The 12,362-nt window shown below is 58.2% G+C and overlaps 2 protein-coding genes across 11 annotated transcripts in view; both read left to right on the top strand.

Annotated features, from left to right (window-relative positions):
• Positions 1–12,362, top strand: part of HNRNPM (heterogeneous nuclear ribonucleoprotein M) — a 297,886-nt gene that overhangs the window by 91,038 nt on the left and 194,486 nt on the right. The gene's annotated exons all lie outside the window — the stretch shown is intronic.
• The window catches only part of CERS4 (ceramide synthase 4), a 34,619-nt gene continuing 30,213 nt past the window's right edge, over positions 7,957–12,362 (top strand). The window contains exon 1 of one of the 2 annotated variants that reach the window (XM_053897390.1): positions 7,957–8,159. The gene's annotated coding sequence lies outside the window, so the exon portion shown is untranslated. The remainder of the gene's footprint in view (positions 8,160–12,362) is intronic. The other variant, XM_053897389.1, reaches the window with a different exon arrangement.

The following is a 12,362-nucleotide window of genomic DNA, read 5'->3' as shown; positions in this document are numbered from 1 at the left end:
GCCCTGTGGGCACCTTGATTTCAGACACTGAACTTTCAGCACTGTGAGAGGATTAAGCCTCTGCTGTGCGAGCTGCCCGGTTTGTGGCACTTTGTCATGGTGGCCCCAGGAAACCCGGCACAGGTCTGCGTCTGACCATTTGGTGTTTGAGTCACTCTCCCTGGAGCAGGCTTGGCCACCTTCTCCATGTTTAGTTTATTCCTTAGACCGACCACAGGTTCCTCCTCCGTCAGTAACTTACCTGCATTTGGGTCCACGTCCACAGCCATTTTCTTCCACCACGTGAAATCATACAAGGTCGCAAGACTGACCGTATCATTTGGTGATAGACTTGCATTGTTGTGTTAACTTCGGGGGCAATGTTGACTACGTCCCACACCAGAGAACAACTGATTAAAAATTTTTTAAAAAATTAACAAAAAGATCGTTTTCTGTGGGTGCAGTTTGTTGCTGAGATAATCCTGAAGGTTCAGATGGAGTCTGATTTCCTAAGTCACCAATCTAGTAGTAAGTGGTTCTCCTATTGTGACAACATTAGCTTCCCTCCACACCTTACAACCACCCTCCTTGCAGACGTGACACCCCTAGTGGGCTCCCCAAAGTCCGCATCGAAAACACAGATGAGGCGGTGAATGCCTTTGGGACCACCGGGAGCGTAAAACTTGGATCCCTACTTTACCTCAATATAAGTTCCTGATGGGTCAATGTTTTACACGGAGAAAGAAAATCATAAAAGTACTAGGGAACAAAAAACACATGGGGGCCTTTTATAAAAAATTTTTTTTAACGTTTATTTATTTTTGAGACAGAGAGAGGCAGAGCATGAACGGGAGAGGGGCAGAGAGAGAGGGAGACACAGAATCGGAAGCAGGCTCCAGGCTCTGAGCCATCGGCCCAGAGCCCGACGCGGGGCTCGAACTCACGGACCGTGAGATTGTGACCTGAGCTGAAGTCGGACGTTTAACCGACTGAGCCACCCAGGCGCATGGGGGCCTTTTAAAATAGTAATTTGAGAATAGGTAAGGTCTTCCTACAAAAAATAATTAAATGCAAAAGCTGCAAAGGAAAAAGGTGAGTCCAACTTCCTAAAAATCCTTAGAGGTGCATGGGAAGGGAAGATTATAAACAAGCTAAAACTACAACAAACTGGGAGGGCGAGGGGAATATTGCGGCTTGTATCAGAGGATAAGTAATTTCCTTAATATTAAAAAGAACTTCGGGGGGCGCCTGGGTGGCGCAGTCGGTTAAGCCTCCGACTTCAGCCAGGTCCCGATCTCGCGGTCCGTGAGTTCGAGCCCCGCGTCAGGCTCTGGGCCGATGGCTCGGAGCCTGGAGCCTGTTTCCGATTCTGTGTCTCCCTCTCTCTCTGCCCGTCCCCCGTTCATGCTCTGTCTCTCTCTGTCCCAAAAATAAAAAAAAAAAAAAAAAAAAAAAAAACGTTGAAAAAAAAAAAAAGAACTTCAGGGCACCTGGTTGGTTCAGTTAGGGGAATGTGCAACTCTTGACCTCAGGGTCATGCATTCAAGCCCCATCTTGGGCATAAAGCTTACTTAAAAAAATAAAAAGTAGGGGCACCTGAGTGGCTCAGTTGGTTAAGCATCCGACTTCGGCTCAGGTCATGATCTCACGGTTCATGAGTTCAAGCCCCGCCTCGGGCTCTGTGCTGACAGCTCAGAGCCTGGAGCCTGCTTCAGATTCTGTGTCTGTCTCTCTCTCTCTCTCTCAAAAATGAGTAAATGTTAAAAAAATTTTTTTAAAAAGTGGGGTGCCTGGGTGGCTCGGTCAGTGAAGTGTTCTACTCTTGATCCCAGCTCAGGTCTTGATATCAGGGTTGTGAGTTCAAGCCCTGCATTGGGCTCCCAGGAACATTAAGTTAAAAAACAAGGCTCAGTTTCCTCAAAAAGTTAAACGTAGAATTATTGTATAAGCCAGCGATCCCTCTTCTGGGTATCCCTGGAAAGCAGGGACTCAAAGAGATATTTGTGCACCCATGTTCCCAGCAGCATGATCACAACGGCCAGCGGCTGGAAACAACCCAAGTGTCCATTAACGGACGAATGAATAAATCATGTGGTCCATTCATACCGTGGAATATTACTCAGCCATTAAAAAGAATAAAGTTCTGGGGCGCCTGGGTGGCTCAGTCAGTTGAGCGTCCGGCTTCGGCTCAGGTCATGATCTCACGGTCCGTGGGTTCGAGCCCCACGTCGGGCTCTGTGCTGACCGCTCAGAGCCTGGAGCCTGTTTCGGATTCTGTGTCTCCCTCTCTCTGACCCTCGCCCGTTCATGCTCTGTCTCTCTCTGTCTCAAAAATAAATAAATGTTAAAAAAAAAAATTAAAAAAAAAAAAGAATAAAGTTCTGAAACGTGGATAAGCCTTGAAAACGTTACGCTAAATGAACCAAGCCAGACTCAGAAGGACAAATACCGTAGGATTCCACTCATATATCTCAAATGGGAAAATTCGTAGAGACAGAGTGTAGATGGCAGGTGCCAGGGACTGGAGTAGGGGTTAGGGAGTCAGTGTTTAATGGGGACATAATCTCAAGTTTGGAAAGATGAGAAAGTTCTGGAGATGGATAGATGGATGGTGGGGGTGGTTGCACAACCGTGTGAATATACTTAGTGCCACTGAGCTGTGCACTTAAAAATGGCTACAACAGGGGGCGCCTGGCTGGCTCCATTGGAAGAGTATGTGACTCTTGATCTTGGGGCTGTGAGTTCAAGCCCTACGTTGGGTGTAGAGATTACTAAACACAAATTTAAAAACTTTAAAAAATGGTTACAGTGGTACATTTCATGCTATATACTTTTTACCTCATTTTTTAAAAAAGGGGACTACATAAGATCCAAGTGTTTGTTTAAAAAAAGAGAAGAAAATGGGGCACGTTGTGGGCTCAGTCAATGGTGCGACTCTTGATCTCAGGGTTGTGGTGGGTTCAAGCCCCAAGTTGGGTGTGGAGATTATTTTTTAAAAATAAAATAGGGGTGCCTGGGTGGCTCAGTCGGTTAAGCGTCTGACTTCAGCTCAGGTCATGATCATGCAGCTTGTGGGTTGAGCCCCGCGTCGGGCTCTGTGCTGACAGCTCAGAGCCTGGGGCCTGCTTCAGATTCTATGTCTCTCTCTCTCTCTCTCTCTCTCTCCCCCCCTCCCCCACTCACACTCTCTCTCTCCTTCAAAAATAAACATTAAAAATAATAATAATAAAATAAAAAGAGTGAGGTATGTGAGTCTGCCAGGGCTGAGGGAAGGTGAGGGGTGAGGGTCCTCTGTGACCCTACCCCAGTGCCCCCCCCCAAAACCAGCAAAAGGAAAGAAAGCGGGGACTGACAGAGAATAAGAGGTCAAGAGAAGCTGAGTTCAAGCTTCCTCTCTGGCTGTGTGGCCTCGGGCAGCTAACTGCACCACTCTGGGCTTGTGTCCTCGTCTGTGAAATGGGAATTTTTTTTTTTTAATTTTTTAACGTTTATTTATTTTTGATACAGGGAGAGACAGAGCATGAACGGGGCAGGGGCAGAGAGAGAGGGAGACACAGAATCGGAAGCAGGCTCCAGGCTCTGAGCCATCAGCCCAGAGCCCGACGCGGGGCTCGAACTCACGGACCGCGAGATCGTGGACTGAGCCGAAGTCAGACGCTTAGCCGACTGAGCCACCCAGGCACCCCGGGAATTTTTTTTTAAATGTTTATTTTATTTTTGAGAGAGAGAGAGAGAAAGCACAAGTGGGGGAGGGGCAGAGAGAGAGAGACATAGAATCCAAAGCGGACTCCAGGCTCTGAGCTGTCAGCACAGAGCCCGACACGGGGCTCGAACTCACAAACCATGAGATCAGGACCCGAGCAGAAGTGGAACGTTTAACGACTGACCCACCCAGGCGCCCCTGAAATGGGAATTTTTAATGCACTTGCTCCACAGACAGGGGTGGGTATGTTCGTCTCTATAAAGCTCCCAGCACGGGAGCCTCGTCATGCTGTTCCCTGCCCGGCTGCTGGGAACCTCAGGCTGGCAGGCAGCCGTCACCAACTCAAGTGGGTTATCCTGCCGACACTGGGAAGCTGGCGGGGCCCTTGGGGAGGCAGCAGCAGGATGGAAGGAGGCAGAGTCACTCCAGGGAGAACAGCTCAGTATCCCCCCTCCCACCCACCACCCCTCACCGTGGCCAGAGAAGTTGAAGCTGTGTGCGTCCAGTCAGACGCTCACGTACAGACACCCCAGAAACACAGAGACACCCCTGCAGACACACACACACACACACACACACACAGAAACACAGAGACCCAGAGGGACCTGGAGACACACAGACAAGGAGGCAGGCTGACTCACAGACATACCCAGTAGGCCCTCTTCAGAGCCCTTCTTGGAAAACTTCATTTCCCACCTTGCCTCGCCCCATCCTCTCTGCCCTTAAGGAACATCTGTGAAACACCCACTGGGTACCGGGCCCTGTTTCAGAGTTAGGGTCACTGGGGGATCAAGATGGGACCCCCTCCCCTGCCCCCCAGCCTTGAGGGGTGGACATTTTCCAGGAGGAGGCTGTCAGGCACAGGATAAAAAAGGAACCGAGAGGGAGGAGGGCTGGGGAGATACAGCTGGGGGAGGGGGGAGGGGGCGGTGGCAGGCAGGGGGGTGGCAGGATGGGTGGACAGCATGAACCTCTGACTAAAGGCCCAAGGGATGGCGGGAGGGGGCCACGCGGACTGGCAAGAAGGAAAAGCGTTCCAGGCAGGAGGAACAGACAGTGTAAAGGCTTCTCCACCCACCCCATCGGACCCGTCCCGGCCCTCCCCAGCCCTGACTCAGGCCACTTGGATGAAACAGCATGGAGGCAGGGGTCCCTCCACCTATCTGTCCCCCAGATGGCCTGGTTCTCTTCCATTCCACAGATAAGGACACCATGGGGCTCAGAGAGGCTGTGTCACACACCCGAGTTCACACAGCACAGACATGAGCCCAGGACTGTCTGAACTGGGGGCTCCTGCCTTTGGGGAGAGGAGCCCCCCACTGAGGACAGAGGTCTTGTTTGGCAAAGGCTAGGCCAGGGAGGACAGCCAGACACAGAGAGGCCTGGGACAGCAGGCCTGGCGTGAGTTGGGCACTGCAGGGCACAGAGAGGCAGTGACAGACAGACTTGTGGGATTTCAGTCCCCACCCTGCCGGAACAAGGGAGCAGCAGCCCCGGAGACCCCCAGAGGGGCCCCAGAGGTCTGGAGGGGTGGGTGATAGGGTGCATGCTGCAGGGGTTGTGGGTCTGACCTGGATGGGGCCCCAGACTGCTGATTTGGAAACTGAGTCCAGATGTGTGTGTGTGTGGGGGGGGGGGTTGGTTCTGAGAGCACAAGCAGGACTCTGGGCAGGAGGCTGGGGGTCTGAGTCTCCTATCGCTGCCGTAAGGAGTCAGCACTCACTTGGTGGCTTAAAAGAACACACAGTTATCTGACAGGTCTGGAGGTCAGAAGTCCAAAACGGGTCTCACTGGGCTGAAATCCAGGTGTCCACAGGGCCACATTTTCCTTCTGGAAGCTCCTGGGGAGAAGGTGTTTCCGGCTTCTAGAAGCATCTGCGTTCCTTGGCTCATGGCCCCTTTCTTCGTCTTCAGATAGTACAGCATCTTCCACCTGGGTCTGCCCTTCAAGCACAAAAGGTGTGCAAACCCGGAGGGGAGGGGGAAGCAAGGCGCTCCCCCTCTCTGCCTCTGGTCCCAGCTTTGGGCCTCCCTAGGGTTCCCGCTCCCCCTCCCCAGACACCCCACACTGGGTTCTTGGGCTTAGAAACTCCCACCAACCAGATCCTGGCCTCCCCTGATGCCCAGAGCCCTGTCCGTACCCCTTCCACCAGGCCCCAGCGGCCCCCACGGCAGAGTCCAATTTGAAGTCTGATCGTGCCTCTCCTGGGAGAGCCCTGGAGGGCCTTGGTGGCTGGCCCCACCCTGCTGCCCTCTTCACTCACCTCTGGACTCTAACTCCACTTAATGCCACCATCCATTCACCTCTCAGGGTTCAGATGTCACCTCCTCCAGGAAGCCTGTCCTGAATACTCCCTGCTCACACATGGGGTGGGGGCAGGAGAAAGGAGGGCATAGGGTAGCCAAGAAATCTGTCCCTGACCCTGGCCCACCCAAATCCTCTTTCAGGGGCCTCCCCCTCTACTTCTCCAGGGATCTGCTGCTTCTCCCCTGGGGCCTGGACTCCCCCCCCCCCCCCCCTTCCACAATGTCTCCAGTTACTATTAATACAGACGACTGGCACGTTCTGAGCGCCCTTCCCCCCCAGGTGCAAGGCGATAAAACCGCAGCTCCTGGGCAACTGGGAAAGTGGCTTTATGGCCCTTCCTCTCCCCCATGCACAAAGGAGCTCTTGGGAGCACAGGGGGAGGGAGGGAGGGTTTGAGGGAGAAGGACCCGCACATTTGAAAAGAGAAAAAAATAGTCTCGTGGAGGAAACAGCAATTGCAGAGACCAGAAGCGGGTTGGGAGGCACAGGCTCTCTGGCCCCTCTTGCTTCCCATGTGTGGAAATCAAATCTCAGCAACGTGAAGCAACTGGCTTAGGGCCCCACGCCCAAGAGGCCGGGCCTTCTCCCTCCCTCGCCCTGGATGTGCTTCAAGGAGAGGCTTATTGTTCAAAGGTGAAGCCACTTGGTGAGGGGCTGTTGGCCGGCAGCTCTGGAACCCCCTTCCCTTCGGCTGGGGCAGCTGGCCCATGAGCACCGCCCTCCCCCCCCCCCCCCCCCCCCCAGCACGGGGTGCGACCCAGGCGCTCACAGACTACCTGCGCCCCATCCAGGATCGTCTTCCGTTCAAGGCTTGCCGGGGCTCCCTGCTCCCGCGCACTGCTGACCCCGGGTCACTTTGGCTTCCATCCGGCAAGAGAGGGCTGGGGGCTGCCCCACCACCCACGCGGGCCTGTCTCCCCTGCTCTGCCTCCTGACCCCCGCACGCCACCCGCCTGCCTGCCCTCCGCTACGCCCAACCTCCCAACTAGGCAGTTAGTGGGCTTCTGCGCGCGCTTCCGCCCCACGCCTCCGAACTGGGGCGGCTCGGTCTTCAATCTGGGACAAGTGGGGAACCCGAGGTGGCTTCTGAGGCCCGAGACAGTCCGGGCCTCCCCAGCAATCGATGCCCGGCCGGCCCGTGTGCTCCCGCGATCAGGGCACACGCGGTGTGGGTGCAGATGCGCGGGTCTGGGCGGGGCCAGAGAGGGGACCCGGCAGGAGGGGATCGCGCGGACGTGCGGCGAGCGGAACGGAACCAGGAGCCAGACTGAGCGCCGAAGGTGCTGGGTTCAAAGGAGAGAGATAAGGCGCAGCCCGGGGACCTGCGGCTGGATCTGGGCCAGGCGCGCCTCCGGACTGGCCTGGAGCGGGGGTGGGGGTGGGGGTGGGGGCGGAGCTAGGCCGGGGCCCGCGGCGCGGGGCGGGGGGTCCGGGAAGCGGTCCAGTCCGCGGAGGGGGCCGAGCGCCGCCCGGACCCCGCGCCCCGCAGGGGCCCGCCCCGGCCCGGCCCCGCCCCTCCAGGCCCCGCCCCCCCACCCCTGCCTACCTCCTGGGCCCACGGCGGAGGCGGCCCCGGGAGCAGAGTCCCGCTGCCGCGTGCGGGCCGCGCCTGCTCCTTCCTCTCCGCGTCCGTCCCCGCCGCGCCCCGCCGCCTGCGCCCCCAGGTAAGCGAGCGCCCCGCGCCCCGAACGCCGCCCGGAACGCCACCCTCGCGGCGAGCCCCGGCCCCGCCTCCGCGGCCATGGCGGCCCCGGTCCCCATCACCGCGCCCCCGGGCGGCCTCTCGGCGCTTCCCATCCGGTCGCAGGCCCCGGCCGCCGCCCCGAGCGAGCCCTGCTCCCCCGAGGGTCGCGGCGCCGCGAGCGCCGGGGACGCGGCTGCGAGGCGGGCGGGAGGGAGTGGGGGCGAGCCCGGCGCGGCGACGCGGGGTGGGGGTGGGGGGGGCATCCGGATGTGTGAACGCGAGCAGCGCCGCGGGCGTGTGGGTCTGACACCCGCGAGCCCACACCGAGCGCCTGCGTGGGGGCCACCGACGTGCCCGCGCTGGGGGCGCAGCCGGGGCCCTGGCCTCGCAGCCCGGCCGCGTAGACGGCTGGCAACGGCGTAAACAGACTCGGATCGCTCCAGCCCGCGCTGAGTGCGGGGAAGACGACACCTCGGGGAGACGGGGTAAGGGGTGGGGGACGGATTGTCGGAGGAGGTGTCATCCGGGCTGAGTGGACCAGCCAGCGAGGGCTGCTGAGGCCCAGGAAGCACCAAGATTCCGAGGCGGGGCCCAGCCCGGTGTGTCTGCGGGGCAGAAAAGAGGCCAGCGTGGCTGGAGCGCGGAGAGGGAGGCTTGGAGGTGGGGAGAGTTTGGCACGAGCCTCGAAGATGGCGGGGAGTGAGTGAATTCCATTCTCGGGTCTGGGGGGGTGGGGGTACGGGAGGCTTAGAGCCAAGTGAGCTCCCCGGTCGTGTTGTGTCTTAGGAAGATCCCGTGCTGTGGGCAGGAGGGATGGGAGGAGACCCGGGAGGAGGCTGCTGGTTTGCACCCCCCTGGAAGGAGCGGTGGAAAGCGGGTGACGGGGATGGGGGGGGGTGCATCCTGGCAGAAGACGTCCTCTGCATTCCCTGCCTGCTTAGAAGTGGGGCGTGAAGTAACATGCTGGGAGGAGATTTCTGGCACTGGCAGCTGGGGGCATGCAGGGGCCTTTCATTCCGCGATGGGGAAACTGAGGGAGAAGCAGGTGGGGTGGGGCTGTTGTGGCCGAGTCTGACTGGCGAACCCCCTGAAATGCCGCCCGATGGGGGAGGCTCCTGGAGACCAACTCCACACCCAGGGGAGGTGTCCAGCGGCCGAGTGCAGGGGCCGCGCTGGCCCCACTAGGGTGACCTGGGTCTCTTTTAGGGAGGCTGCCTGAGGAACACATTCTGGAGGGTGGGGTTGCCTCTGAAGCTCCCCGGTCTCAACTCAGTCCCCTTCCAAGAGCAGCTGCTGTGAATCAGCATGGCTGGGGTAGGGGTTCGAGGAGCCTCACTCAGCACACCTGAGCCGGGGCGGGCCAACCCAGGACTTTCCGTGCCTTTCCAGCTCACCTACTCCCAATGCGGGTGTCTTGAGAGGGGAAGGGAGAGGCGGTAGGAGTGAGCTGGGAGATTTGGTCACTGAACTGGCCTTGTGACCCCAGGGAAAGTTTTCTGAGCTTCTGTTTGCCCATCTGTAAAATGGGTCAGTAGAACCTATCCCTAGGAATGTTGTTCTGATCAGAGGAAGCCTTGGCTAGGAAAGGACTTGGCTGATCCCCCCCCCCCCCCCCGCAGCCTCACACCTGAGGGGTTGGGGGAGGGCTCCAGAGCCAGTGGGAGTGCACAGCCTGAGGAGCCCCCATTTCTGCCTGCTCTCAGAAATGGGAGCGCTGTGTAACTGCGCCCACCTCCAGACCCAGGGCCTGCCTTCTGCAGACTGAGTGAGTCAGGCGTGTAAAGTGTTTGGTTGGCCCAGCGCCTGGCTTGGAGTGATCACTCGGCCCAGGAGCCACTGGGCTCCTGTATTTGGCAAGGGAGAGCGGGAACGGGCCATCACCCTTGGGATGCCCACAGGAAAGCAGGCATGGGGGGGGGGGTGGGTGGCGGGGCGCATGCTCCTCTCTTATCTGGGCACCGCAGGCTGTCCCCTTTCCGGCTGTCCGGAGGCTGCCTCTGACCTTGTCCCGCCTGTATGAGTTCAGTGCCCTCAGGCTAGTGACTTCACCTCCTTCTTGCCTCAGTTTCTTCACCTGTAAAATGGAAATAATAGCAGTCATCACCTCAGAGGCGAGTGTGGTGCCCAGCCGCTAATAAGCACCTGATGAAACAGCAGATGCCTGGATGTGTGGGGGAAGGGAGCCCAGAGGAGGGGCCTGATTCAGCCTGGGGAGGGGTCAGGGAAGGCTTCTCGGAGGAGGTGACCATTGGTGGGTCACTGAGGACGCCTAAGAGGTAACAGAGCAGAGAGACTCCAGTGGGGAGAGACTGGGGGGTGCATGGGAGGAGCCACAAGCAGGAGGTGAGACCAGCATGGAAGCAGCTGGCTGGTCCAGATCGTGATGGAGCTGAGTGAGAGGTGCCTGGATCCTGGAGAGACTTGAAGGGGGTGGGGGTGGGGGGCGGAGTGGAATGGCCACTGATTGGGGAACAGGTTCGGGTACGAGTTCAGGTACTGTTTGCAGCATTTGGAAATTGTGTCCCTGCTCCGCAGCCGGGTTGGAGGCGGGCTTTGAAGAAGCAAGGCTGGAGGTTGGGAGAGGTCCCCATGGGGGGGTGGGGGGGATAGAGAGAGGGCAGGACGAAATGGAGTAGGTGGCAAGGGCTCTGGGGAAAAAGGAGGAAGGGCGCCAGTGGCTCAATGGGTTAACCGTCCACTCTAGATCTTGGCTCAGGTCATGATCTCAGGGTTGGTGGGATCGAGCCCCTCTTTGGGCTCTGTGCTGACAGTGCAGAGCCTGCTTGGGATTCTGTCTCTGCCTCTCACCTGCGCGTATGCGCACGCGTGCACCCTCTCTCTCTCTCAAAATAAATAAACGTTTAAAAAAAAAAAAAAAAAGAAGGAAATGGCCAGCCCAGCTGAGTTTCTGAATCCTCTGCATGAATAATTCAGTGGCAGGACTCCTACTCCCTTACTTGACTGTCCTTCCCACCCTCACCCCACCCCACCCCAAGCCATTCAGGTGGGCTCTTTTTTTTTTTTTTAAGTGTATTTATTTACTTTTGAGAGAGGGAGAGAGAGCGCCGGGGTGCATGCCAGCACACGAGCAGGGGAGGGGGAGAGAGAGAGAGAGAGAGAGAGAGAGAGAGAGAGGGAGAGAAAGAAAATCCCAAGCAGGCTCAGCACAGAGCCTGATGCGGGGCTCCAACTCCCGATCATGACCTGAGCCACAATCGAGAGTCCGACGCTCAACCACCTGAGCCACCCAGATGTCCCCAGATGGACTCTTCTTTGCCACCCTTGAAGAGGCTCTGACCAGAGTGGCATCTGGGAGGTCTTTCTCCTCCTTCAATCTCGACTTTATACCTTTGTTAATATGAGGCTGTCACCCCAGTTCCCCGCAATGAATGGCCGGGAGCTTGTTCTCTCCCCATCCCATCTTGGGCTCCCAAACGCGTATTTTGCCCCAGGATCCCCTGACCGTGTGTCTGAGGAGGGGGGCCACGTGCCTGCCAGCCACACCTTGGAGAACCCCTCTGCCCTGCGCTTGGCCTCACCCCTCTTCCACCCTTAGGTCTGTCATTTATTCATCCAGCACGCATTTATGAAGTGCCTGCACCGGGAGGCACCGGGGACGAGCAACTACTTGGAGGAGTAATGTTGGGGGGGCGGGGGGGGGGGCTGGAGCAGAGGGAGCAAGGGGGAGAGTGGGCAGAGGGGCAGACGACCAGACTGAAGGTCTCAGGGCTCCCGGGTCCAGTAACAGCAGGCCCTGGGAGGGTCCTCGCTTGAAGGGTGAGAGGAGTTGAGCCCTACCTCTTTGCAGTTTGCAGGGGCATTGCTTTGCTGCTTTGTGGCCTCCCTATGGTGGTCATTTCTGGAACCCTGATGGCCCAGGCGGCTGCTGGCAGGAGGAAGGGAGCAAATCCACCCCCTTTCCCAGCGGGGTGGGGGGCAGGCTTCCGCCTTCCCCCTGCATATGGTGGGGCTCAGCTGACCTGGGAGACTTCTCGGAAGCACTGAAGTAGCCAGGGAGAGGGCTCAGGTGGGGGTATGGAGGGAGGGGGCAGCGGCAGTGACCGGCAGGGCCCCGAGCTGGGGGTTGGAGCGGGACACTCTCAGAGAGGGGACAGGGATGCCGGGATGGCGGTCAGCAAACACCAAAGCAGGAGTGTCGTGAGGGTGGCCCTGCCATCGGCCTGCTGTCACTCCCTTTGCAGGTGGAGGAGAAGGGACTCGGCCCCCTCCCCCGCCCCTCCCTGTAAGGCATGTGGACGAGGGCCTGGTCACCTGGATCTGGTTACCCTTCCCACCCCCACTACTGAGCCAGGCAGACCCCAAACCCTACCAGCTTCAGAGGCTTTAATGAGAGGATTCAGAGCCTCGGACTCTGGAACCTAGATTGGTTGGGGGTCCTGCTGAGAGCCAGGATGCTGTGGCCACAACTGCCTTCCCCATCCCCATCCCTGTCCACACCGGGGACGGGTGTGCCTAAGGGCAGTTCTTTTTGGCCCTGGCTCAGTTATGACGACGATCCCCGCAGGCCCTGAGGAGCCACCTCGGGCACAAGGGAGTCTCACTAAGCTATTAGGAGATGGCAGGGGACAAAGACAGTGACAGAGAGGGAGAGCAGGCAGGATGAGCTCTGGAAACATCTGCGTCTAGATCTCCTTTTTCCATCTGAGATGCTGGTGAGGGCGGGTCGT

Source organism: Panthera pardus, unplaced genomic scaffold (assembly GCF_024362965.1).
Source record: "Panthera pardus isolate Hobbes unplaced genomic scaffold, ASM2436296v1 HiC_scaffold_8, whole genome shotgun sequence".
Classification (NCBI taxonomy): Eukaryota; Metazoa; Chordata; class Mammalia; order Carnivora; family Felidae; genus Panthera; species Panthera pardus.
Note: the sequence above shows the minus strand (reverse complement) of the source record. Positions and strands in the feature narration are given on the sequence as shown.